The sequence below is a fragment of the Acomys minous genome (assembly GCF_964271855.1).
Source record: "Acomys minous genome assembly, chromosome: 1".
Classification (NCBI taxonomy): domain Eukaryota; kingdom Metazoa; phylum Chordata; class Mammalia; order Rodentia; family Muridae; genus Acomys; species Acomys minous.
Window position 1 is genome coordinate 7,830,001 of NC_140483.1, and position 25,694 is coordinate 7,855,694.

The 25,694-nt window shown below is 45.4% G+C and overlaps 1 protein-coding gene and 1 long non-coding RNA gene across 6 annotated transcripts in view; one reads left to right on the forward strand and one right to left on the reverse strand.

Moving 5' to 3' along the window:
- ESRRG (estrogen related receptor gamma) overlaps nucleotides 1–25,694 on the reverse strand; it is a 604,250-nt gene that overhangs the window by 556,781 nt on the left and 21,775 nt on the right. Inside the window, exon 1 of one of the 4 annotated variants that reach the window (XM_084773292.1) lies at nucleotides 5,618–5,712. The exons of 2 other annotated variants lie outside the window; for them this stretch is intronic. The gene's annotated coding sequence lies outside the window, so the exon portion shown is untranslated. Of the gene's footprint in view, nucleotides 1–5,308; nucleotides 5,559–5,617; nucleotides 5,713–25,694 lie in introns of those variants that run through there. One more of the 4 variants, XM_084773289.1, reaches the window with a different exon arrangement.
- LOC311592714 lies at nucleotides 5,730–25,570 on the forward strand. Of its 2 annotated transcripts, none has more exons than XR_014777492.1 (4): nucleotides 5,730–5,806; nucleotides 10,291–10,406; nucleotides 11,436–11,559; nucleotides 23,794–25,570. It is a non-coding gene; the product is annotated as an uncharacterized lncRNA (long non-coding RNA). The 2 variants fall into 2 exon arrangements; XR_014777493.1 differs by having other exon boundaries at nucleotides 24,189–25,570.

Here is a 25,694-nt window from a genome sequence, read left to right on the forward strand (position 1 = left end):
ACAATAAATAACCTTCCTAAGAGCTATGGAGAATGTATAAGCTCTCACTCACTAGACAAATGTTAGTTATTTTCCTGTTAGTATTTAACGGATATGGAAATGAGTTTCACAGTCTATGACTGTGCTAATAAAATAGGTATTTGTAAATGTAAATTACCATGGTCATAACAGCCTTATTAATTGGATATATCTAAGAATGAGATCAAATTTCAATGGGAAACATATTTTGAAACACAGCTAACAAAATCCCTTAAATATCTACCAAAATGGAGATAGAAACATTTTGCTTTGCCTCACGTAAGGTTGACACTCTGAGTCGGTATTCAGAAGAGTCAAAAACCACTATTAGAAATGCCTGGTTTCTAAGGAACTAAAATAATTAGTCTGTAACTTAAAGGGATAAACCAAGTGAATCATGACTTGGCATCCTTTTCCAGGTTTGATCAAGGTTATTTACATGAGCCGACACACCAAAGGAGCAGCTCTGAGTTGAATCTCCCCAGTATCCTGGAAATTTCAAAGACTTCATCCCTTATTTTGTGATAATTATTATCATCACTTAGCTTAATGAGCAAAGGATTTCTCATCATAGCAATATGAGTAGAGACACCCCGAAATGAGCATGGTGCTGTAACCACTCTAGAGCCACAGGTGTCCTTCAGTGTCAGGTTATAACATCTGCAGTGTGTGCAGTGTGCACGCCTGAGGGAGGGTAAAAGGCTGGATCCATAGCCAATACGATGGAGGAGGTCCTCTGAGGAGGGGCTTGCAGTCAAGGTTGAATATTGAAGGGTATCTAACCTCCAAGAAAAAGAAAACTTCCTGGTATAAAGGATAAGGACACAGAGAGCTGAAAATCTCATCCCAGCAACTTTTATCAGGAGCCAAAACTCATCCCAAACCTCCATTCAAACCTTTTTAAAAGAGGTTTTTTTTTTTCCCCTAACACACTGAGTCTGGGGTATCGGAGCCATCAGATGTGTGGGTCCACAATCTGTTTCAAAAGTCTGGGAGATTTTTCACAATTATCTTTCAAAGAAGACCCTCCCACACCCCCACCCCCACCCCCACCCTCACCCCCACCCCCACCCCCACCCCCACCCCCCCCACCCCCACCCCCACCCCCACCCCCACCCCCACCCCCACCCCCACCCCCACCCCCAGCCCCACCCTCACCCCCACCCCCACCCCCACCCCCACCCCCACCCCCACCCCCACCCCCAGCCCCACCCTCACCCCCACCCCCACCCCCACCCCCACCCCCACCCCCACCCCCACCCCCACCCCCACCCCCAGTCCCACCCTCACCCCCACCCTCACCCCCACCCCCACCCCCACCCCCACCCCCACCCCCACCCTCACCCCCACCCCCACCCCCACCCCCACCCCCACCCTCACCCCCACCCCCACCCCCACCCCCACCCCCACCCCCACCCCCACCCCCACCCCCACCCCCAGTCCCACCCTCACCCCCACCCCCACCCCCACCCCCACCCCCACCCCCACCCTCACCCCCACCCCCACCCCCACCCCCACCCCCACCCCCTCCCCCACCCCCACCCCCACCCCCACCCCCAGCACCCTGGGTTTCTTATCCTTCACCCACTGACTGCAAACTTAGAACCTGGTGAATTGGGATCAAAGTAAGTAAAGGAAAGCTCACTATTTGGGGGAAAGATCCTTTGCCTCTGGGAGCAACTCAGTGGTAAGCTTCTTGCCTGGTATGTAGGATTCCCTGGGTTTCTGCTCCCTTACCACCAAAAAACAAAGGGGAGGGGTGGCTTTAAGTCTTCTCCAGCACTCTGTCCCTACCCGCAGCCTAAAGCCCATGAACACATAGCTGAAGGCCCAGTTACTCCACTGGACCAGCAAAGCGAACCCAACACCTGAATTGTAAAGCCGTGTCACTTGACAGCTGTAACTGACTGACAATAAAGTCCTAAGAGACAACGTCTTTTTTTTTCCCCACAAAAAACCCCAGTGTGTTATTTTTTACTTTAGGAAGAGAATTTTAAATGAATTTTTAAAAAGAATCACAATATTGTGATACTTGGTAATCATTATTTCAAAATGACAGATGCTATTGTTCCTGGAGAAATTTTCACTTGCTTTTCTCCTACCAGGACTTCTATTGAAAGATTTGCCAAGTGCCCCCTGGAGAAAACCAAAGATCTGCATTTAAATAGAGATATATAGTCCTTCGAAATGCATGGTACCTGAGAGGCAGATGCTATCAGGGTTCCTTAGTGAGAACAGCTCAGACTGTATTAGGCACACGTCACTGCTGTAGCTATCCCTCCTCCTGGCACTCAGACTATTTCCACCACAGTCCTTTCCCTCTGGATATTCTTCCTAGTATTTGTCCCATGAAGTTAAAATTAAACCTTGTTCCAAAGCAAAGTCCCCACACTAACAACAAGCAATTACCACCATGCACATCATTCCTGATGTGTACAAAAAAGACCACAGAAGATAGCTTGGCCAGAAATGCTAAATAATTGAAGAGCATAATGACTTAATAGAGTAGTACTTGGTTTACACTGCAGCCAATTTAAGCCATAAAAATACTGTGTAAAAATTTTATCTTGTGGTTGACCATTACATAGCCAATCTATTATTCAGAAGCACCAACCTCTTCAGTGCATTTCTTCATCAATGCGGCTTTCCCTCAAAAGCTCTCCATTCCAACAGTTTCCCAACAATTCCCAAACAAACACCAATTTTCTACTTTGTTTCATTTAAAAAAAAAAAAAAAAAGCCTTTCATCAAATGACCTTATCTTCCAGGTCTAACTGAAACTGATTTCACAGGTCAAGCTCCAAAAGCACACTTTGACCTGCTGGAATATGAGTGCATTTGCAGTGAACAGAGCAGAGCCCACAAAACATCGAAGCAAATAAGCAAGTAAATAAATAAATAAAGCTACTTGCTTGCCACATCTGTAAACAAAGGATGAATCTTCTAAATGATTCCCTTTTCCTTGACAGGCCAGTGCAGGGATGTGTCTGTTAGAAAATGTCAAACAGGGGGTGGGGAGGGGTGGGGGGTGGAGGCAGCGGTGGAGCACACCTTTAATCCCAGCACTCGGAAGGCAGAGGCAGGTGGATTGCTGTGAGTTCTAGGCCAGCTTGGTCTACAAAGCGAGTCCAGGACAGACAGTGGAGGCTACACAGTAAAACCCTATCTCAAAAAAAAAAAAAAAGAAAAAAGAAAAAAGAAAGAAAGAAAGAAAGAAAGAAAAGGAAAGGAAAGAAAGTATCAAGGGACCTCACAAAAGTTTTCCTTGAGTGTTCAGATGAGATACATAGTAAAAGACGGGAGAAACAAACCCCTGAGGAAGATCAGTCTCAAACATAAGCCCACTGCCTCTGGTAGGCTCTTGCCAAAATCCTCACTACGCCTAAGAACAAGGTCCCTGCAAAGGAGGTTACTCTGATCCCGGTTTCCGAGACATGCTCCTGAGAGCTTTTCGGTGGTCTGCGCACTTAGTTAGCCCTTATCTCGCTGCGCTGCCACACTCACGCTGAGTCAAATTTGGAGCTCAAAATGAAAGATGAAAGATCTTGAAGATCGCTTAATATTGAAATACTGTTGTGGTAATAAGTGGTGCTCGGTTGGAGATGGGAACATGGCACTCTCTGGTAACCTTTTAATTTCTGGAAAAATTGCACAGAATAAATTGAGGTGCCCACACAGATGAAAACCTAATCGATTGATCTAGTCTATTCAGTTGAGCAAAGAATACCAGCAGTTTCAGAACATATCACACAAGAGAGCTTGCACGGCTTGGATTTACTAAGGGAAGGGCTATCTTTATCTACATCATCCCACTGGCCAACGGGTGGTCTAGGCAACATGATGCCATTCACAATAGACACACCTTTAATATTAGTTTAAAGGGTTATGAGAATTGCTTTAAGACAAAATAAAAAGACACAGATAGCAGACGAAGCAATGTCTGAAAGATCCTGGAGGCCTTCTTCCTCACAGCCCAATTGCCTTCTCAAAGCAAGGAAGCCTTCCCTTCAAGGTCAGGTCACCTCCATGAGCATCTGCTTGCCTCTGCCGTTCCTGAGCTCAGATCCGAGAGGCCTTCAAACTTCCCTCTCTGTCGCAAAGCCAGAACTGTTTCTCCGGGTTCCTTAACTCAGTTTGGTAACATCAAATCTACTGGACAAGAGGAAAAACCAAAGCCAAATACAACCCTAAAGCCGCTCCACGGTGCATGCCCTGCCATCCTCCCTCACAGCCTTCTGACTCTCTTTCTGAACTTGGATCTTTTCCAAATGCCACCCTGTTTGGTCTCTGGGCAGTGTAGAGACAAATGAGTTTCTCTTCAAGATTAGTCCAACCCATTCAGCGGCCCTGAAACATACTTTAGGAGTCTGCAGGTCTTCTCAGATTGAATTGTTGGGCAGGGGCTTTTGAAAGTAGCAGGGGGTCATTAGGCCCATGGGGGTGGGGGTGGGGTCCATGGAGGGTCCCGGGGTTTTCCAGAACAGCTCCTTAACATCCAGGAAGGAGGAGGAGTTGAATCTATAGGAAGCTCCCTGCTAGAAGGGAAGAGGAGAGGAGGGGACCCTTGGGTCTCCTTTTGCCCAAGAAGGGGAGACTGCGTGGGGGAGGAGGAGTGCGCTGGGCTCTGTCCTGCAGGCTCTCTGATAAAATCAAAAGGTGGCAAGGTATGATAAGCAGTTTGAAATACTTGGTCCTGTGACCTCCAGACAACTTCGGTGACTTCCTCCCTAGGGAAGGTGAAAGCTTTGGAAAGCCTAGAGAGGAGAGGAAGGCTTTAGAGGACAGGAGGGACACACGACACCAGAACAGCAGCAGTGCCAGATAGCAACACCCTCCAACTCCGGACACCCCCTTCACCAAAGCGACCCCTGCCCCATGTCCCCTTGGCCCTATCCCCTTCCAGTCCAGGTGCCCTAACTCTGCCGATGTCTTTGCCACTTTCCCAAGCACTGAAGTCTGTAACCAGGAAAGGGGGAGGGGGAGGGGAGGGGTGTTGAAAGAACGAATCTAACAGCAATTCAGATTTATCTGTGTCTCTAGCACACACCTGACAGTTTTGCAGTCTGGGCCAGGCAAGTCTACAAGAGATGGGCGCTACTTATGCGTGTGTTATTGAGAGGGTGTCCTTTTTCTTTTTCTTTTCTTTTCTTTCTTTCTGTTCTTTTTTCCTCCAAGAGACTCTAAGCAAGTGAAGGGGGAAGGGGGTAGCAATACGGGTTCCAAGCCGGACTGCAAACACAGATGCAAATGTCTGTCTCCAAACGCTGATGGTTAAGGATGGGGCAGTTACCTTTGGCAGGGTCAGAACTGCAGCAGGTTAATCGGGTGAGTCCTCGGGGATTTTTTTTTTTTTTTAATTTTTTTCAAAGCAGCCGAAGCAGCCCGGGTTGCTTTGGCTTAGGAAAGTCTACAAACCCCCCATGCAGGGACATCGCACATCTCACACACGCCTCCTTGAGCTGGGCTCCCGCGACCTCGGCGGGGCGAGGGGGTGGCGGGTGGCCGGCGGGCGGCCAGGGCCCGGCCCCAGGCTGTGTCCCCGCGCGTAGCGGCCCTGCGTGGGCCCCGGGGTCCGCGTCCCGAGCGGCGCAGCACTCACCCAGCTGGGCGGCGAGGGGCCGAGCTGCGCCCGCGGCTAGCCGGAGCGCCCAGGCGCCTCCCTTCGCTCTTGGTAGCGTCGGTCCGCACTCCCTGTGACCCAGGACGTCATGATGCCTTCCCTGTTTTCTTAATGATAACTTGGCAGAAGAGGAGACAGGCTGCCAGGTTCTCCTCGGGTGGTTGCGTGGTATGTGCACGTTTCTCTTTGCATGCGTTTGGCTCCCTCTTTTTTTAAAAAAATAAATATATCTCTATTATTTTTTTTTAAAAATTCCCCGGCACTGTCAGGATTTGATGGTATTACTGCGTTTGCATAATCGACGCCTCTGGGTGGGTATAGATGTATGTGTGTGTGTGCGATTTCTTTTTTCCCTTTAAATCCTGCTGCTCCTGTCTCCGTCGCCGCCGCAGCCGCTGCAAAAGCAAGCATGCGTTCCTCTTTTGTCTTTCATTTTACCTTCAGGGTGACATTCAGTGCCAACTGCTCCCTTTTGACCGTCGCCAATCCCTGCCTGGGCAAAATAAATTTGAGGGGGAAAAAAACGGGGTGGGGGAAGGGAAAGAAGAACCCCTTCAGCCCCAATGCTGGGGTGCTGGGTTTCCATTCTCTGAGCTACCGGATTCCAGACCTACACGACCCACCTCCCAACCTTAAAAATAAACATCTTCCCTTCTTTCTACCCACCCGGCCCAGGCAGATCAGCACCAAGGCGGCAGGAGCATCCACCCAGGGCCCCACTCGTGTTTGCGGTTCACGCTGGCTGACTTGTATACCGGTGTGTAGGCCTCACACAACTGGAGCTATTTTTCTTTAAATCCCTCTTTTTTTAAAAATGGGGAGGGGGTAGGGAAGAAAGAGGAGTCCCAGCCTGTGTATGAGGGTTCTATGGACACAGCAGAAAAAGGGGGGGCGGGGCGGGTATGCTCTCAACCTGTATGCAAGGGTTCTGTGGATACAGCAGAAAACTGGGGGATGGGGGGGGTATGCTGGCATATAACTCACCACCAGGGCAATTAAAGGGTGATAGCTTTTATTTGACTTATTCTAAAACTTTGTATCCTCCTTTCATTTTAATAACAATGTTCCCCCAGAATTAGTAGGGGGGAGGTGAGGGTCCAGGTAACCTTAATACTTATGTCCACAAACAGGAAGGGATGCTTTAGATAGTGTGGCCATGGGACTGGCACTGCATAGCATAGATAACTTATTTTTTGTCAGGCTTTCCTTTGCTGTCTGTTCACTGTCTGGCATACCTCTGTTCTGTCCTGTCATTATTAATAGTGTATATATTTGCACCCTGTGTATAAGATGCCCAGCGCCAGACCTGATAAATGTTTCTCCGTTCTTATCACTGTTTACCCATTTGGAACTGTAGAATGGATTAAGGAATTTCCCCCAAGCCTGTCCATGACCTTGGTCTCTAGAAGATATTGCTGAGGTCACTCACCGTCCTCTGCAGATTCCAAATTCCTAAAATAGGACAGTAGATGCCAAGGTTGGAGGGGAAGGAAACCCACAGAGGAGAGTTGTCAAATCTGAACAGTGGGAGGACCTTAAGGGAAACTTCTTAACTCGCCCAAGATCATCCTCAGTGGGTGTCCACCTAAACATGGTTCATTTAACCGAAACTGGCCAAGTTTCATGAGAACACTAAGACACTTGTGGCATCTTTTCCCTTTAGAGTCACAGTCCAAGAATCGCTAGCAAACCCCATGAGGAAGACACTGTAATTATGCAGAAGCCAGACAATCAGAATTGGAGGAGAGCCTGGCAGAAGTAGACTAAGAGGGTCAGAGAACTATTGACGAATGGCCAGATCCCAAGACGTGAGCGGAGCCTTTTCCACCCTTGACAGTCAGCCCAGATGCCCTGGCTCTGCTCACAGCCTCTTTGGACTGCCAGGAGATGAGCTGGTACATCCCCTTGGTGCTGAGAGGTGACCAGAGCCATTGATTCAAGAGGCATAGAGCCTATTCAGCATGCCTGTCTATAGATGTTATTGGGAACTTTCCAGTAAGTAGCCAGAACATACTGGTTAGTGAGCAATATCCAGTTCTCTGGGGTTTGTTGTTGTTGTTGGGTTTTTGTTTTTTTGTTTTTTGTTTTTTGTTTGTTTGTTTGTTTTGTTGTGTTTTTTCCTTATTGTCCTCAGAACCAAACCCTTGATGACCTACCTCCAGGATATCAAAACAAAAACAAAAACAAAAAACCAAAAAACACCACCAAACAACAAGCTTTTAAACCACCAAACAACAAGCTTTTAATCCCCTGAAATGCACTATTATTTTCTTCTTAGGCAAATTCTCTCCATGTTTCACCAACTCCATACATCAATGCAGGAGCCAAGTAGTCCCTTTCCTGGCAGCCAATGATCAAGTGCTGCAGAGGTCTGACTGGACAATTGTTTGCTTGCTTTTTTAAAAAATTTATTTTTTAAATGGGTCTTATGTAGCTCTGACTGGCATCAACCACTCAACAAGCCTCCTGCCTCAGCCTCCTAAATGCTGGCATTAACAGGTATGCACCAATATGCCTAGCCTGCATAGATGCTTTTGAAGCCAAAACTCTCCAACTCTTTGAAGAATGCCTTACAGTTGCTTGTCCCAGTTCAGGCTTAGACTATTTACAAGAGTATTTTGTTTTCTGTCTTCATCTTAAACAAGAATAGTTAATAGAGTTGGGGAGCATGCTCAGTTTAACTTCCCAGCCAAACCAGGAAGGACTAAAAGCGTTGCTAAGGAGCATAGGGCACACTGAAGGGAAGGTTGTAAACTTGTTCGGAACTTGGGAATCAAATTCGAATCTCTAGCATAGTGTGAGGAGAAGATGAAGATTAGCCCCACCTCATGCAAGACTATCATAGGATGGAGTCATTTAGGCCCAGGTTACCCCGCTGAGATTCAAACTCAAGGGCTCTGAGCTCTCAAGACCAACCTATTGCCAACTGCTGACATCAGACCCAAACTGGTCCCCCATGGACCAATGAGGTAGGTAAGCTACTGCCATCTCAGGAGCTCATTGAGAACCCACCCTGCCAGGGCTTCCTTTTGCCTCTTTATCTACAATTCCTCATTCTAGTTTGACTCAGTGGTGAAGGCCGAGTTCCAAGCCTGTTGTATTCACAATGCTCTTCTTCATGACCGTTCTGCTCGTCCACAGTTCCACAATGTTCACTGCCGCACAGATCATCACTGTTCTATGTTTGGGGTTATTTTTAATCCCTTCTCCACCTTCTGATTCTTTTCTAACAGGATTATGTCTCCTCATACCCCCACCTTTTCCGCTTTACCCAGCGTGGTGCCAATTATAACACTGGCTTTCATTTGTGCCTCTGGTGCATCGATCTGCACACAGGTACCCTTTGGAGCACAAGGATAGTGTGTTTCAATCTGACAGAATTTGAAAGTTTTATGTAACCAAGGCTTGGTTCCCTTTCATCTGAAAATATGCAAACTGGTTTCAGTGTACCTTAGATAGTCCCCACCCACCACCAAAATGTCAGTCTGACATGGCTAGACATGCCTGGCTTGAAGCCTGGCACCCACAGAGGAGACCGAGGCAGGGAGCGCTCAGCTTCCAGGGAGGGATGGAGGAAAGGGGAACCATGGAAGTCACGTTAGCGGTGAGGTTACTTAACTTGAGGGTGCTACTACAATGGGGTAGGATTTGGGGCTGATGAAGATGAGCAGCGATATGCAGAAGGCTGTTGAAAATAGGCGCATGCAGGGGTTGTGGTAGCCCATCTTGCAGTTCCCAACACAACTTCGTGTGTGTGTGTGTGTGTGTGTGTGTGTGTGTGTGTGTGTGTGTGTGATTAAAAGGAACACTGAGAGTCTGGTGGTTACCGGACGCGCGAGCAATTCTACCTCTTCCACCATCCAGCCTGTGTGGCCTCAGGCAGAGAGAGGAGGAAAAATGAAGAGCAGCACAATCGCCCCACTGGTCATCAACGGTTTGAGGGTTAATATAAGCGAAGGTGCTCGAGAGCCCCAGCTGAGTTCTCTACTGTAACTAACAGACATTTGGGAAACACAGAACTTATAGCCAAAAGTATAACCTGACTTACATTCTCAGGCTGCGGATGTAATTCAGTGGTAGAGCCCTTGCCTAGCGTGCACACGTTCCTGCAGTCAAATCCGAGAGAGAGAGAGAGAGAGAGAGAGAGAGAGAGAGACAGAGAGAGAGAGAGACAGAGAGAGACAGAGAGAGAGAGAGACAGAGACAGAGACAGAGAGAGACAGAGAGAAACATAGTTTCCACAAGTGTCCATTTTATACAAGATGAAATTATGGGTAACAATGCAGTCTAGTCACCTAGTAAAACTATGGGAATAATGTCACTGGTCATCATTTGAGTTCACATATAATCTATTTTTCTTCTAACACAACCTAATTTGATATGAGGATCCAACCCTTGTGGCACATAAACAGCTGGAATGAAATCATGACACACTTGGAAAAGCAGAGGTTGACAGTCAAGAGGCTTGGGAATGAAAGCCAGGGGGGGGCCGTTGTGTGTTTCTTGACTGTGGCTAACTTTCAGTGCTCCTCTCTGCGTGTTCCTCTCTTGTTTACCTTTCAAATGCTTATATTCATTGACTTCCGTGTTCTTTTTGTGTGCATAGCAGAATGTTTGCTTGTTTGTTTTTCTTTTTAATTTTTGTGAAACAGGGTCTCATATAATCCACAATGCCAGTGCCAGCCTCCAACTCAACATGCAGCGGAGGATGCCTTTGAACATCTGGTCTACCTTCCCCACTTCCCACTTGCTGAAATTCCATCACCAGGTCTGGTTTACCCATTGACTCTCTCACCAGGTTTTTTTTTTTTTTGGGGGGGGGGATAAATAAAACAATAGAAATGAAAAAGATGGTAGAAGTACAAAAGTGTTGTCAATCAGATGTTCATTTTACACCTGAGTCATGTTTCTAAAAAGTTTTCCACAGTTATTAAAACATATGGAGCCAAGAACTCAGGTCCCCTGGTCAAGAATATCTTCAGCACAGTTAATTATATCTCTCACAGAGACCTGTAGCTAGTTAAGGGTACGCTCAGGTGGCTATGTGATCAGCTGCCCCATCTACAGTTCACTTTCAAAACTGTGGTACAAACTCAAGGAAACTGGGCACCTGGTCACACACATCTTAATGAGGATCAAGCTCATTAGACTAGCTACTTAAAATAGACAGGTATACTATGGCTGGTACAAGATACTATGCAAATAAACTCATAGAAGGTAAAATTCTTTATCACAGTTTCACCACTTCAAGGATACAAGGACAAGTTTTTGGTTTTGTTTGTTTGTTTTTTTAGTCTTGAAGTTGTAGGTAAAGGGAGAAGGTGGGGTAGGGAAAGAGTGTGCACGTGGCAGTGTTCTCAACATAGAAGATTCATCGTTTTTATCTCATTCCAGATGTGTTCCAGATTTAAAAAAAAAAATAGATTAGGAGCCAATGAAATAAAAAAAAGTATCTTATTTTAAAGCTGATATTAAAGAGAATAGATATTCATATAAGCAAATGTCATGCCTACTGAAACACGGATAGTGTGTAATGTAATAACCACTAGTATTCAAAGTGATAGCCCTGAGACACAATAAAAGCCCCTGTCATCAAAGAAATCTGTTTTTCAAGGCATTTTATTTAACTGATAGAGAAAAAAGTAGTAGCCTGCTGCAAAGAGTTGAATATTGAATGAAAATGGGGCTAATGTTTTTGAGCTGGCTAGGCAACTCAGCTAAGCAAAGCAAATTGGGGTGGGAAATATCTTTTTTTTTTTTTTTTTTTTTTTTTTTTTTTTTTTTTGGTCTTTTCAAGCACTGAAGTTGCAAGAATATGGGACAGAATCCTAAGAGGTCTGGAAGGAGGAGCAAGGGGAATCGTTGGTGGAGAGTTAAAGTCAGCTGACTTTGGTGTCCTGTACTGGGCGACTGAATTAAAGGTAGGCTATTAATGATGTATCAATTAAGATTAAGAACATACTGAACTTGGTTTGAGATATTTTCAGCCTATGGTGATTTACTACAGCCTGACTTCCCTGACCATAAAAAGGATGCAGAAGATATTTGTGTCTGGAGAAATTTATTTGAGACCCACCAGTAAGTTGGTGATAGTCAAAGCTGTTAATAAAGATAAGAGGAAAGATATAAATGGAAATGATCTCAGAGTCTAAGATTTATTTATTTGATTAAGTGTTTATTATGTAAAATGCATGACACTCTGGCAAAATGTTGGTGATTTTCAATATGCAGGATTCTGGAATTTGTACCATACTTTGCAGATTAGACGTCCTTATCCGCCCTGAATTTTGGGTTACACCTAGGCATTTCCACAGTTCGCTCATTTCAAGGCTGTTTTCCATAGGCAACAGCACACTGCCTGCCTGGGTGCAAAAGGAGACAGGCAGAGCTTTCCCTGGCTGCCAGGTTCGACTGGAAAAAATGCACACGACGTCACCTGATGCCACTGGCTCCCGAATATGTCCTCATCTGTGTGGCTCTGCCAGCTGCTGAGCCAGCAAGGGAAACTTGGGGTCATGGAAAGAACACTAAACTTAGAGTCGGACCTCCGGGCAGGGTATGCTCGCCGCTGCCTGCCCGCTTCTCAGATGATCCCTGGGAAAACCATTCAGCCCTCAGAGTCTGACTCTACCCTGAGCCAGCCCCCTGCTACTGTTCCCAAGACAGTCAGTCCCCCAGAGCAGTGTGTGGCCTGAGGTGATCAACCAAAGGAACATGTGAGTGGAAGCCACCACACGTGGCCCAAGTCACCTCTTTTATAAGCTCTTTCAAGATGGCCCCTCTCTGCTCCACACTGTGGGGGAACTTCCTGTGTTTCCACCACATCCAATCACTTCTGAAATTGGTCGCTGGCAGCCTGACCGGGGTTTTAGTTATCTTTTGAATCAGTGTGTAGAGCAGAGCAGTTGCTCCCCAAGTGCAGGATGAATGAATGAATGAATGAATGAATGAATATCAGTGAGGAATCTCAGCTTGCAAAGGCACCAATTTATGAAAGTGCTTTTGACATGCCAGGAAGTGGGAAGAGATGTCCAGCCACAGTTACATGATATAAGAGTTCACAGGGGCCTCCCTATATTTAATAAAAGATCTACATTTACTATATACTACCTTACTTATTCATCCATTTTTAGGGAGTAAAATCTTTTATTTCCTACAAAGTATTAAGGCTAAAATGCAAATATCCTCCCTGCCTCTCTCTCTCACACACCCCAAAATGCTAACCCTGACTTTATTTGACATCAATATATAAACAACATATCTGAGATATTTCCAGAAAGGTATGGAAAAGATACAAGGAGGGCATCTAGGCTCAGGTCCTCACACTTGCACAAGTTGCCACTGTATGGTGCAAAGGACTCAGAAAATATGCCAAGCATTAAATTCCTGAGGAATTGTCTGAATCTTCCTGTAGCCACATACCCTGGCTTTAAGATGGGAATCAAAGTATTATGAGTTGCTGGGGAAGGGGAAGAAGACATAGTACACATCACAGCCAAAGTCTGGTTAGGGCGGGCAGATGCCGGAAATAATCTCTTCCCTTTCAACCTTCCTTGCATAGCCATCTTTCCAGAAGACAAGGCAACCGAGCTCATCATTTTTTTTTTTTATCCATTTGTAAGCTTTTCACTTGGCCAATGTTATGTTTGTACTTTGAATGTCCCACGTAGTTTTAAGACTTGGTTCCCAGCCTCTCATGCCCTTGGAAAGTGCTGGAACCAGGAGGAGCTTGGGTCTAATGTGAGAAAGTTAGAACAATGGAAGGAAGGAAGCTGTAGCACTGGGGGGGCATGCCCTTGAAGGAGATCCCAGGACCCTGCCCCTCTCCTGTCTGTTCACTTGCCACCTGCCATAAGATGCATGACTTTGCTCCATAACACACTCCTGCATCGTGTGCTGTCCAGCTCCAGTCTCAGCAGGGAGACACAGGCCCATCCACCTCAGTCTAGAGCCTCAGGAACAGCGCTGTATACTGAGTGCTTCATTCCAGAGACTAGCATGTGTCTGTGGTCCCCAAACTTGGCCATCCTCCTAATCACCTATTCAATTCATCCCTCATTGGAGAAGCTTCTGTTGCCAGTGGCTGGAGACTCTCACCAAGAACCACAACTGCTAAAGGTGCAGAGAATTGGAGAACGGAGGGGATGCAGCCCTGAATGGGATGCGGATGGCACAACCCTTCATCCCATGGCTCAAGGGTCCTGATAGGGCGGAGGGACCATACGGGACAAAGGTGGGTGACTGCAAGAAGGCAGTGTCTTCTGAAAACAGGACAGCTGCACAGAAGAATGCAGAGTGTAGAGCGGCACATACAGACATGTGCACATCAAAGCAGGACGTAGTACCAGCATAGAGAAAGGAATTGAGCATGAAGTCCCGCCCCTGGCTGTGGAGCCATTGGCAGCCACTGGGAGTTGGAGGGACAGTTTTGTGTAAGGGTGTAGCCTTAGGTATGCTGACCACACTCAACAGGAGGGCCACGCATTGAACAGCATTTCAGCAGCACACATTGGTCTCAATAGGTTTTTTTTTTTTTTAATGAGCACAAAGTTGGGTAGGTAGGAAAGGGAGTGTGGATCTGGGAGGATTTGGAGGAGAAGAGGTGAACTTGATCAAAACACACACAAAACCCCAAAGAACTAATAAAATATTTAAATACTGTTGCTCCGGTCATACTCTGTAGCAATTAGGTCATGACGTCCAAAGGCAGGAACTGAGGAGTCATACTTGCTAATGAAACCCTCCAAGTATGAGATCAAGAAACCAGCTCAGTAAGTACCATTTGTACAAGTGTGAGGGCCTGAGCCTGGATCCCCTGAATCTATGTAAACGATGCACATGGTAGCACATCTGCCTGCAATCCCAGCACTCTCACAGAGAGATGCACGGCAGAGGCTGGAACATCCCAGGGAGCTCATGGCTTATAGATACAAAGTGGTAGAATGTGAGGACCAAAACCCAAGGCTGTCCTCTAGTTTCTATATGCTCACTGTGGCCTTCATGCACGCGCACACACACACACACACACACACACACACACACACACACACACACACTCCAAAGCATTGTAGCACACAGCAAAGTTTGAGACCTACTGACTATTATAGATAAATGGAGGATAGTTTGGTTAATTAGTTGACTGATACATGACGTTAATAAGTATCAATGATTAGACACTGGTCCAGAACAGAGCAGTTTACAGACTCCGAATCCCTATCCTTTTTAGCATCAAATCTTTTTGGAATGCTCTTTGTAAGTAAACCCTAAACAGAATAGTAACAGAGGATTAACTCACCCCAGATAGCAAGACAAGGAGTTTTTAAAATGCACATAAAACAGATTGTTTTTTATCCTTTGTCATTCACAACGTGCTTTAACACATTATTTTACTTAATCTTCACAACATGACCACAAGGTTGGTATGCTATGCCCATTTTATAAAAGATAAAAAATAAAGAGTTCCCCATTTGGGAACAAACTGAGGCTCAGGTCTCTGCACACTTATGCTTCTTTGCTGGACCATCCTGCCTCGGAAGCCCTACTGATGGCTGCCAGCAAGACAGCATCAGTGTTGGAAGCTGGTTGCTCTAACAGTAGTACCCAGCGTACAGCCCAGGTGCCTGCAGGTGTGGATGGCACTGAATGTGCCCAACACAAAACAGTAAATTTACTTAAAACTATGAGATCTGAGAGGGTAATTTGATTAGTAACTTAATCATGAAGAGTCTTGAGCATGGTCTTTGTAGATGACACATTTTGGTGCAATGTCAAAGGTTCCCACCCACTCACACCACATTAGGAAAGAAAGGAAGGCTGTGGGGAGAAAGAGGTACTTTTCAATGTTTTTTTAATTAAGCAGATTGAAAATTATTTAACATGCTAGCAAGTTTTCCAACCTTAGAAACCCCTTTCAGACACAGCCTTTCTCAGGACTGACACCCCAATGGACACACTTTGTTCTGGCTTCCTCAGCTCTTCTCAGACTCTGCCCAGTGTCAGTCTCTGAGGGAGAACCACCACCAGCTTGGTTGACATTTAAAACAAAAACACGTCCCTGATTCCAGGAAGTGCTCCTTGTCTCTTCCACTTTCTCTTCCTTCCTATAACCCTTGGCACTTCGCAAAACATTTGGTAATTTCCTGCTTCAACTCACTGTCCTACTTTCCATTTCTGTGGCCTCCAAGGAATTTTTTCCCCCACACCATTGTCTCCAGCAGCTAGAAAAGCAAGCAAGTGTTCAAATAAGTGCATGGTAAGAAAATGAATGATTGTCAAAGAGAAATCTGCCACGGGAGAAACTCACAAAAAGATGCTGTCTCCACCATTATTTTGTCTTCAAGGGTATCTTGGAGGCCAGTTAGAGGGCTCAGCAGAAGGTGATGGCAGCCCTTGTCACCTGAGTTCAATCCCCAGGACACACATGGTAGAAGAAATGAATCACTATTGCAAGTTGTCTTCTGACATCCTTTTTCATGCCTTGGCACACATGTGCACACATATGCACACACACGCGCGCGCGCACGCACGCACGCACGCACGCACGCGCGCACACACAGTTAAGTATCTTTTCTGGTTTGAGTTAGTTTAACAATCTAAGGATGTCAGCAAGATGCACAGCTAACTGAAAGACAAAAAGAAAATCAAAATGACTTGATCATTGGTTATTGAAAAAAAATTGCTACACTGGACATGACCTTCCAATTGTCTGTGTGATTATTAGGAGAGGAGAGATAGAGTAGAAAGAAGAGGTTTCCAACTGTGGACCTGGGACCCAACAAAACTATGGGTCTCCATGTGCTGTGAAGGCTTCTAATGGATCCTCCTAGGGGGATCCACCAGAGAAGGCTCTGAAAAAGCCAGCAGGTTCCCTGACAGTCATTGACTGGTTTTGGCTTTCCCATAGGTGAACTTGTATTCCGAGAAGGTTTCTATAGAATGGAACAGATGCCCATCCACCAGGAGCACCTCCATTGGTGGGGCCTCCCCACCATTTGCACAGGCTCCAGGATGGAATCCCAAAACTGTGCTGCATATACTGAGCTTTGCTCAGGAAAGGTCAAAGTGCAGGGACCAAGTCAGACATAAGCAGGGATGATGATGGCCCACGGAGCTCAGGAAATGACCCGATTGACTGATTCCAGCCCGAACACAGAAAGCAACAATGAAGCAAAGAACTCAGTGACAGGCTGCTCCTCCGCATCGTCCTCCTCTTCTAGGAAAGCCAGGTTTAGGGAGCAAGCCCTTTCAGTAATGAAAGTGGTCTTTATTAAATACTTCAGCAACTACAAACTCAAGCTAGCATTTCCCTTCAAAATAGTCACTTGGGGAGGCAATGTAATTACCTCAGCGATGCCGTGATTGCTTTAAACATTTTGGGAATTCCTCTTTTAAAATCACCTTCACAGCTGCTTCAGGATTCATATGGAAAACAGATATCATTTCTTTCGTTATGGCTTTACTTTATGTAACAAAACTACGGTGGTTCAGCTTGCTGCAAATTTGGTTGGCTGTTGTCGTTGGTCAAAAACTGGATTCTACTCAAATGTTCTTCTATATTAAGGGCACGCTGGGCCAGGCTGACCCGGATGGACACACAGTAGGCTCAGAGCTTGGAGCTAGAAGTCTGTATTTGAATGTTTCTTCTGGTTTCCTCCATAACCTGTCATCTAGAACATCTTGCTACCAGAGTAGGACTTGGGGGGGGGCAGGTGTCAACTAGAGCAAGCCTTGGATCCCTAACATATATTCACTCACACAATATCTATTGAGTCTCTATCATTGGCTCAACCAATAGGAGCCTGTTGGTGATGAGAGAGTGAAAATGTCTTGTTAGTTAAACTCACAAGCATGCCCTCATCAGGACACACCCCCTCTCCTACTGGGCAGTACTGGCCAATCTCGTGGCTTCTGGCTTTTCCTTGGAGACAAAAGAGAAGGGAAGGTCAGTGCCAGAAAAACACACCTGGAGTGAAATGCTGGGTTATTGCTCAAGCAGGTAACCCAGAGCAAAGAAATCATAGTCTCTGTGCCTCAGTTTCCCCATCTGTGAAATATGCCTAATAAAGGTACCTATCCCTCTGCTGGTCACCATACTAACTATAGCACACATTTATTTCAAGAAATAGTAGCAACCTTGCTTTCTCCATCCTAACTCCTCACTCCTAAGACTCCCAAATGCTGGAATTACAGGTGTGTGTGAGCACCCTGACCATTTTTATCAATTTAAGTCACAAATCCTAGATCTGAAGCGCCAACCTCTTCCTTTAATGGGAACATGTGGACCCTCATCAGCTTTTCATGTTGGCCGGATACAAAGCTGAATTCCTTACTGAATAAGCTTCTCAAATTCTTCCAGCTCCTCAGCTCTTATTTTAAAACATCAATAACTGTACAGTCATCAGATCCCAAACCGAATTTATTTTGGATTATCCCTCCAGCCTTACTCTACATGTTAGAGCAGCATATATGCATGTGTGTGCATATATGTACATGCATACATATGTACACACGCACACTTCATTTAATTATAAGGTCATGCTAAATATACCTTTTTCATTCATATGAGTGTGTATAGTGTGTATAGTGTGTGTGTGCATGTGTGTGTGTGTGCGTGTGTGTGCATGTGTGTGTGTGTGTGTGTGTGTGTGTGACAGAGGAGTCCACACTAAGGTGCCATTGCATATCAAACAGAAGTTCTAAGTACATATCTCCTCATCACAGTCGCACAATTCCTGTGCACATGACTCTGTCAAGTTCCAATGTGATTTCCACTTTGAAGAGATTAAAACCAAGCTACGAAAATGTGGCCTGACCTTTTAGGAATTCTGAAGCAAGCTGTCTGAAAACTAGGGGATCAATCCTGGCAGTTGTCCCAGATCTGTGGTCTCTACCACACAACACTGCTGCTATTCTGCTTTTAAGTAAGAATAACTGAAATGGGTCCACGCAGCACGGGGCTGCAAGGCTGAGCCAGCCGCAGCTATGTAGTAATACCCTGTCTCAAAAAACAATAACCATTAACAGTAACTCCACATCAAAGGATTTGTATTATTGTCATTAAGTATGCTGGGTTCAAAATACAGCACACTCTAGACATAACACTGTGATGCCAAACTCCACTTTTATAGATGAACAAAGCCAACTCAGAGAAGGTGAGCTCTTCCAGTTCAGGCTACTATGGGGTGTTATCCAGGCCAACAAAGACACCACCAAAGTCTTGACTGCACCACCTAGCCTTGTGGAATCTGCCCCAGGAATCTGCCTTCTGCTAAGGAAAACCTTTGTTTCTGTAAGGAATGACCATGCATTACCCTAGACATCGTCTCAAAAGATGCAGTCAGCGTATGTTGCACTCACTGTGGTTACGGTGCGGGTTGAGTTCCTTATTTCTAACTCCATAAGGACAGCATGACCGCATTGTACAGACCTCAGACACCTTGACTGCTGCAGTTGGTAATGAGTGGTGAGTGTAGTAGGACACGGATCTGTTCCTCTGGCCAGGTTCAGGTAGAATGTGCTAATACTCAATCCTGGCTCCTGAATGCTGTTCCTTCACACAGGTCCTCTCTAAAACCCAAAGCTTCTCTTCTGAATTACCACCAATTGGTCTCACCTAGATTTCCTGGCCGGTGAGCACAGCCACCACCTACCACTTGCTGACTCTTAGAGAAGTCCCAGACTGTCTCCATGGTAACAGAGTCAGCACATCATTTTCCTGCTTAATTTCCCCCTCTTTGGACCTGCATGGCAACAGTCAACCTAACACTGCCTTCTGCCAGCAGCCACCTCTTGCCTCAGGTCATACTGTCTCTGGCCTGTGGTTTCCATGTACATGAAGTTGTTAGTTGTGTGACTTTTGGGTCTCTTAGAGGGAAATGCTAAAAGTCATGATGTGGTCACCAAGAAACACACACACACACACACATCCTATTTCACATTTCTTTTTTACAATCAATGGTCTCTTGGAACTCTTTGAGAACTAATAGCTAAGGAAAACAACTGACCCAATGGGATATGATGGTTATACTTGCTTTCTAGTCTCAGAGAGAGAGAGTTGGGTGTCAGAGTAGAGACAGAGACAGAGATACAGAGACACAGAGACAGACAGACAGACCGACAGACACATAGACATGAAAAAGAAACTTTGTACTCTTTTTCTAGGTGATTCCTGTAAGTTTTTAAATGTCACTGGAACAGGAGCCTGTTGTCTAGGACTTAGGGGGCTCCACTCTGCGACCTGGGCAGAGAGGCCATCTCTCCCTGTCCTTCTGCCTGCTTGTTTGTTGGTTCTGTTTGGTTTGGATTTGTGTTTTTCTTGTTTGTTTTGTTTGGCTTTTGGTTTCTTTTGAGTATGGAGGAGTTTGTTTTGTCGGTACAAGGCCTCGTGTATTCCAGGCTGACTTCAAACTCACAACTTGCTGAGTAGCTTATTCTAAGGTAGCTGTGCTAAACCACAGAGGGCTGCAGAACAAGCCTTCTCAGACTGGCTCCTTAAGAACATCTTTTTTTCTCATATAAACTGACTGGCCAGAAGTTTTACTAACATGGCAGACACTTTTTTTGTTTTTGTTTCTTGAGATAGGGTTTCATTATGTAGCCTTGGCTGTCTTGGAACTCACCGTGTAGACCAGGCTGGTCTGCCTGCCTCTGCCTCCCAAGTGCTGGGATTAAAGGTGTGCATACCATGCTCAGGCCCTGGAGACAGCATTAAATCTTGCTCCCCCGCCCCCCTTCTGTGGCTGACTCTGGCTCTAACCATTTGCCCATCATTGACAAGCTCCTTCCTGCCTTCGTCACTACTGCTCTAAAGTGTGCCCACTACCAGCATTGGTCATGTGGATACTTTTGTCTAATATTCTATTGTCAGCGTACCTATCATGATTTAAAACTTGATCTTCCATTTTCTTTTTTATCCCCTGCCTAGAATAGGGGGAAACCCCAATCAGGAATGTGTAATACAGCTTTTATTGGGCTAGACTAATCTTTGTTGTGTGCCACTCTGAGTTGCTAACGAAACAGAAGATTCCTGTAGAGGCCAGGATTTGAGTCTTCCTAATATCGTCTGGCTAATGTGAACACTCTGTCATAGTCTTAAAACTTGGAAGAAAAACACTAGTAAAATTTGCCGCTCTGTTATGTTACATCAGGAAAAATAAAAATAAGCCAATAACAATATTGATTCCCTTTCTGAGACTATTTGGTGAGCTACCCCTTTCTAATGGTGCTAGACTCTGTTCCTGGCTCCAACTTTTCTTGGGCAAAAGTTGAGCTCACATTAATTTTTATAAGTTGTGACAATGACAAGTATTCAAACTTCAGCCATAACGTATTCATGGGTAAACCAAACACCGGTGTGCCCTTGATGACATCCTGTGTGAGTCTTACTTATGCACATTCCCTGGTATCTAAACATTATACATACATATTGCAACATTTTCTCTGGGTTTAGTTTGGAAAGTTTGCTTCATTAGGGCAGCAGGCACAGAAAAGGGATTCACCTCCTAATAGTTGCATTTAAATGCATATACGAGCATTTTGTTGGAGGTAGCTGGGCCTGAAGGTTCCCAGGAAGGCTGCCTATTAGATATATGGTCTATTTCTACGCCCCAAAGTTAATGCTAGGACGCATGAAGAACTCTCCTAAAATGCAATCTGAGCTACTTACGTGCAGGGGCCACTGGATTGGCTGTCACACAATTATTTTAAGATGTTTGAAAGAGTGTTTTCCATCTTTCTTATGCTTGGAAATAGTTAGGTTTTATAGCTGCTGAGTCAGAGCCAAAAAATATATAATTTTATGCCATAATATACAACCTTTCCCTTTGGCTGTGAAAATTTATATGTACATATTTATGTGCATATATAGATAAAAATCTTCATAAACAGAGTGGTCCATTTGAGATGAACTGTATTTAAAGCATGCACTTTCTGACTCTGATGATATTACTACTATTTAAAAAAAAAACCAAACAGCTCCCTCCATATCTTACCAAACCACAAACAAAAGCCCTAAACTGGTATTCGAGTCTATGCAGGTTTTTTCCCCATTAACTTTTCCCTGCTTTTTCTTCTACTGTGTGTGTGCTCAGGGAGGGGGACGGAATATACATCTGTAGGTGCACACATACTTGTATGTGGAGGGCAGATTTCAACCATCTATGTTGCTTCCCAGGATCCATCCACCTTGTTATTTTCAGACAAGATGTCTCATGAGATCCCAGACCTCCCCAGTTAGGCTAGGCAGACTAGGCAGCAAGCCCAAATGTCCTTGATGCTGGCCAGGCTTGGGTTTTAAAGTAGGGATAGGTCACTAGGTGAGCACTGGGGGAGGGGGATTGAACTCAGGTCTTCCTACTTGCACAGCAAGCATTTTACCAACTGTCTCCAAAACCCCTGTTAATATTTTACCACATAAATGCTCAATATAGTTAACGATGGCGAGGCATAACCTCTATAAGGCCAAATCATCTCTACTGGGTGGTTTCTACTTCAAAGCCATATTACTAGCATGCTTTGTTGTTAGCTAGGACACATATTCAGGCCTCATCATGAAATCCAGGTCAACCTCCACTTCATTTTCAGGGCTACAGACAACAAGTGCACTGCCCATGGATTCCAGGCCCACCCAGCCTTCCGATCCACCGCAGACATTATGGATCAGCCACGATACCCTTTTGTACACACGCCAAACGTGGACTCAGAACATCTCCCTGCAAAGCACTCTAAGAATGAGCTGTCACTTAGTCACCGTAAACCAAACCCCAGACATGGGAGATTCCTCCAAGTCACCTGTTTGCCTCTTTAGTCTTATTTTTATGTTTTGTACAAACACATCACTGTTCTTTGCTCCTTATTACTCCATGTTACCCTCTTCCATGCTCTTTTTTTTTTTTTGTCTCTATCTGCCAATCATCTCGCCTCAGCCAAAGAAAGAGAATAAAGAAGACATCAGGAGGTGGAAATGCCCAGATGCTCCTGTTTACTTCTTTCGTGCTCAGTTGGTTATCATAAGGGACCACTGATTTGGGTTACCCTGTGATATCTCAATTTCCAGGCCATTGCATGGAATCTCACCCTAACTTTGGTGTCTGCCGGTTGATGTTACCCCTGTGTCCATCCCATCCCTGTCCTTTCACAAACGCCATTCAGAGTTTGAAGCCAAATGTCCAGTCACCCCAGGAGAATCCTTGCTTTTTAGTGTCACTGTGTGCTCTTCTGGAGGTCCCGAGTTCAGTTCCCAGCAACCACACGGTGGCCACAACCATTTCCACTGGGATCTGATGCCCTCTTCTGGCAGGCAGGTTTACATTTAAACAGAGCACTCATATACATTAAATACATTTTTAAAAAATCTTTTAACAAAAATAAAGGTAGATGACGGTGGTCCTGTAGCCAAGATATCAAGATACTGTCAACAGCAGCTACAAGACTTTGCCCTGTTCCACCCTCCCTACCATCTCCAATGTACAACTCAAGAGAACAAAGATCCATGCCAGATAACCCCTGAAGCCCACCAGATATAGAATTAGATACATGGTTACACCACAATGCCATGTCTAAAACCCAAAACAAAACAATGTCAAGATGTGTGTGTGTGTGTGTGTGTGTGTGTGTGTGTGTGTGTGTGTGTGTGTAGAAGTCAGAGGTTGTGGTAGTTTAAATGAAAAATGTTCATATTTCTGAAAATTTAGCCCCCGTTTAGTGGAATGGCTTGGGAAGAGTTAGAAGGTGTGGTCTTTTGTGTCACTGGGAGTTGGGCTTGAGGATTCCAAAGCAGGTGCCACTCCCAGTTACCTCTTTCTGCCCGTGCACTTACGGATCAGGGTGAAAGCTCTCAGCCACTGCTCCAGCACCATGCCTGCCTGCCTGCTGCCATGTTCTCTGACATGATCATGAACTCTAGCCCTCTGAAAGTGTGAGCCCCAAGTAACCTTTCTTCTATAAGTTGCCCTGGAGTTTTAGCACAGAAAGAACAAGATAACTAACACAGAGGTCCACCCTGGGTTTATTACTCAGTTGCTCTCTGCCTTAACTTTTGAGACAGAGTCTCTCACTTAACCTGGAGACTGGCTGGCTAGCAAGCTCTAGGCCCCCCTGCCTTCACTAGAGACAGGACTATAGGTACACTCTATCAACTACCCCTGGCTTTTCCACAGATGCTGGAAATGTAGCTTGGGCCCTTCATCTTGCACAGCAAGCAATTTACCAATGCAGCAATCTCCCCAGCCCCTAAAAGGTCAAGATTCTGATGGACCACAGTTAAAAGGTCACTGAGTCCTGCTAGAGACTATAAAATAGAGTGCACTGCTCAGCTGAAATCAACAAAGAGATCCCCGTGATGGGGAGGAATTCACACAACTTCAGAACTTGCATCTCTGAAATTGCAGCCTTTTGACAGGGCGATAGATACCAACTACAAAGCTCACACCCAAGAGCCATGCAGCTGAGTTACCAAAAGACGCCTTTAAAAAACAATCCCATATTTTAAGTAAGTTTAGGGTTTTTGTGTTAGGCCCTAGTCAGAGTGATTTAGAGTGCACCTTGTCCACAGGTTGCGGCTGGACAAACCCACATGGCACTGAAACTCTGGGAGTAACAAGAAAGTGCTGAAGAAAAAAAAAACGCTGTGTTGAGAAATTTTGCAAGATTTCATAAAGGTTAGATGTTTTCCAGGACAGAAGACTTTGCAGGACTCCTGATTCCTGTGGACTGGGACTGGTCATGGCGGCACAAGCCAATACTCTCAGCATTTAGAAGGATTAGGAAGATTAAGATTTCAAAGCCACCCTGAGCTACATGGCAAAAATGCTATCTCCAGAAATGTTTTCAGCAGATTAAAATTCCTTTAGACTCTTGCCTAGAACCAAAGAGCCCCATGGAAGCCCTTCATAGGGCTCAGCTCTGGGCTCTCATGTCACCAATATCTCCCTGAGGGTGGGGTAGTTTTGTGAGACTCTGGTCATTACTGTGGAAAACCCAAGAAAGCAACAAACTAATTGTTGCTTCACTCATTTTGGACAGTATTTACAGAGCAAGGGAAGAGAGAAAGTCAACCAAGTGTTTTCCAGGCAAGCACAAGGGCTGAGTTCTGACCTCCACCTCGGAAGGTCACGCAAGAAAACAGGAGAGTGAGAAGGTGGAGTGTGGAGCTGTGGTCCTGGGCCATGTGTGGACGTAATCAAGATATACTGTCTACATGCATCAAATAGTTAAAAATAAATAAATAAAGATATTACTAAGAATAAGAAAAATAGTGTCTCATCTACTGAATATGAATTATTACAATTCCGCGGAAGCTGCATTCTGAAAGTTCTAAGGAAAACTCACAAAGCTAACCAGGTCTCTCCTGGAACACCGCCGCCATGCTGTGCAAAGTGCACGGCTCAGGGCCTCAGGTCAACAGCCCCTCCTGCATTCCCAGACAACAGCCAACATCAACTGCTAGTCATGTAAGTGACCCATTTGGCGCTCTGCCTGCTCAGGCCTTCAGATGTAACAGTATCCACAGCCCTACCTAGCCAACATCTATCTGTGTACAACTGCAGAAGAGCTGCAGGAAAAGGACCTAATGGTCATCCCTTCCCAGGTCTCTGGTCCACAGAATCATGAGAAAAATGAAAAAACATCTTTATGTTACCAAGTGTTGAGGTGGTTTTCACATGGTTGTATGTCACTAGAGAAAAGTTGTTACAAAACAGCATTCTCTCATAGGAATCTATGACATGTGGCATTGGCTTTGTGACCAAGAGGTAGACACTAACTCACAGGGCCTGGAGAAGGTGGTTAGTAAAAGTGAATAGAGCCTCAAGGAAGTAAGAATTTGAAAGTCAAATATAAAAATCAGTGCCAGGGAGTGAAGAGACTGAAGAAGGGAGCACCTGAGTTAAACACACACGGAACGGTTCACAAAAAAGCTTGCCTAGAATGCTGCGAATTCAGGAGAGGCAAGACGTGGCCAACATCTGTAGGCAGAATGTTGAAAGTGCTTCTCACAGCCACATATGATAAAATTCAGGAAGAGAGGGCTGGCTTCAAAAGAAGACTGTCTAAGGCTAGG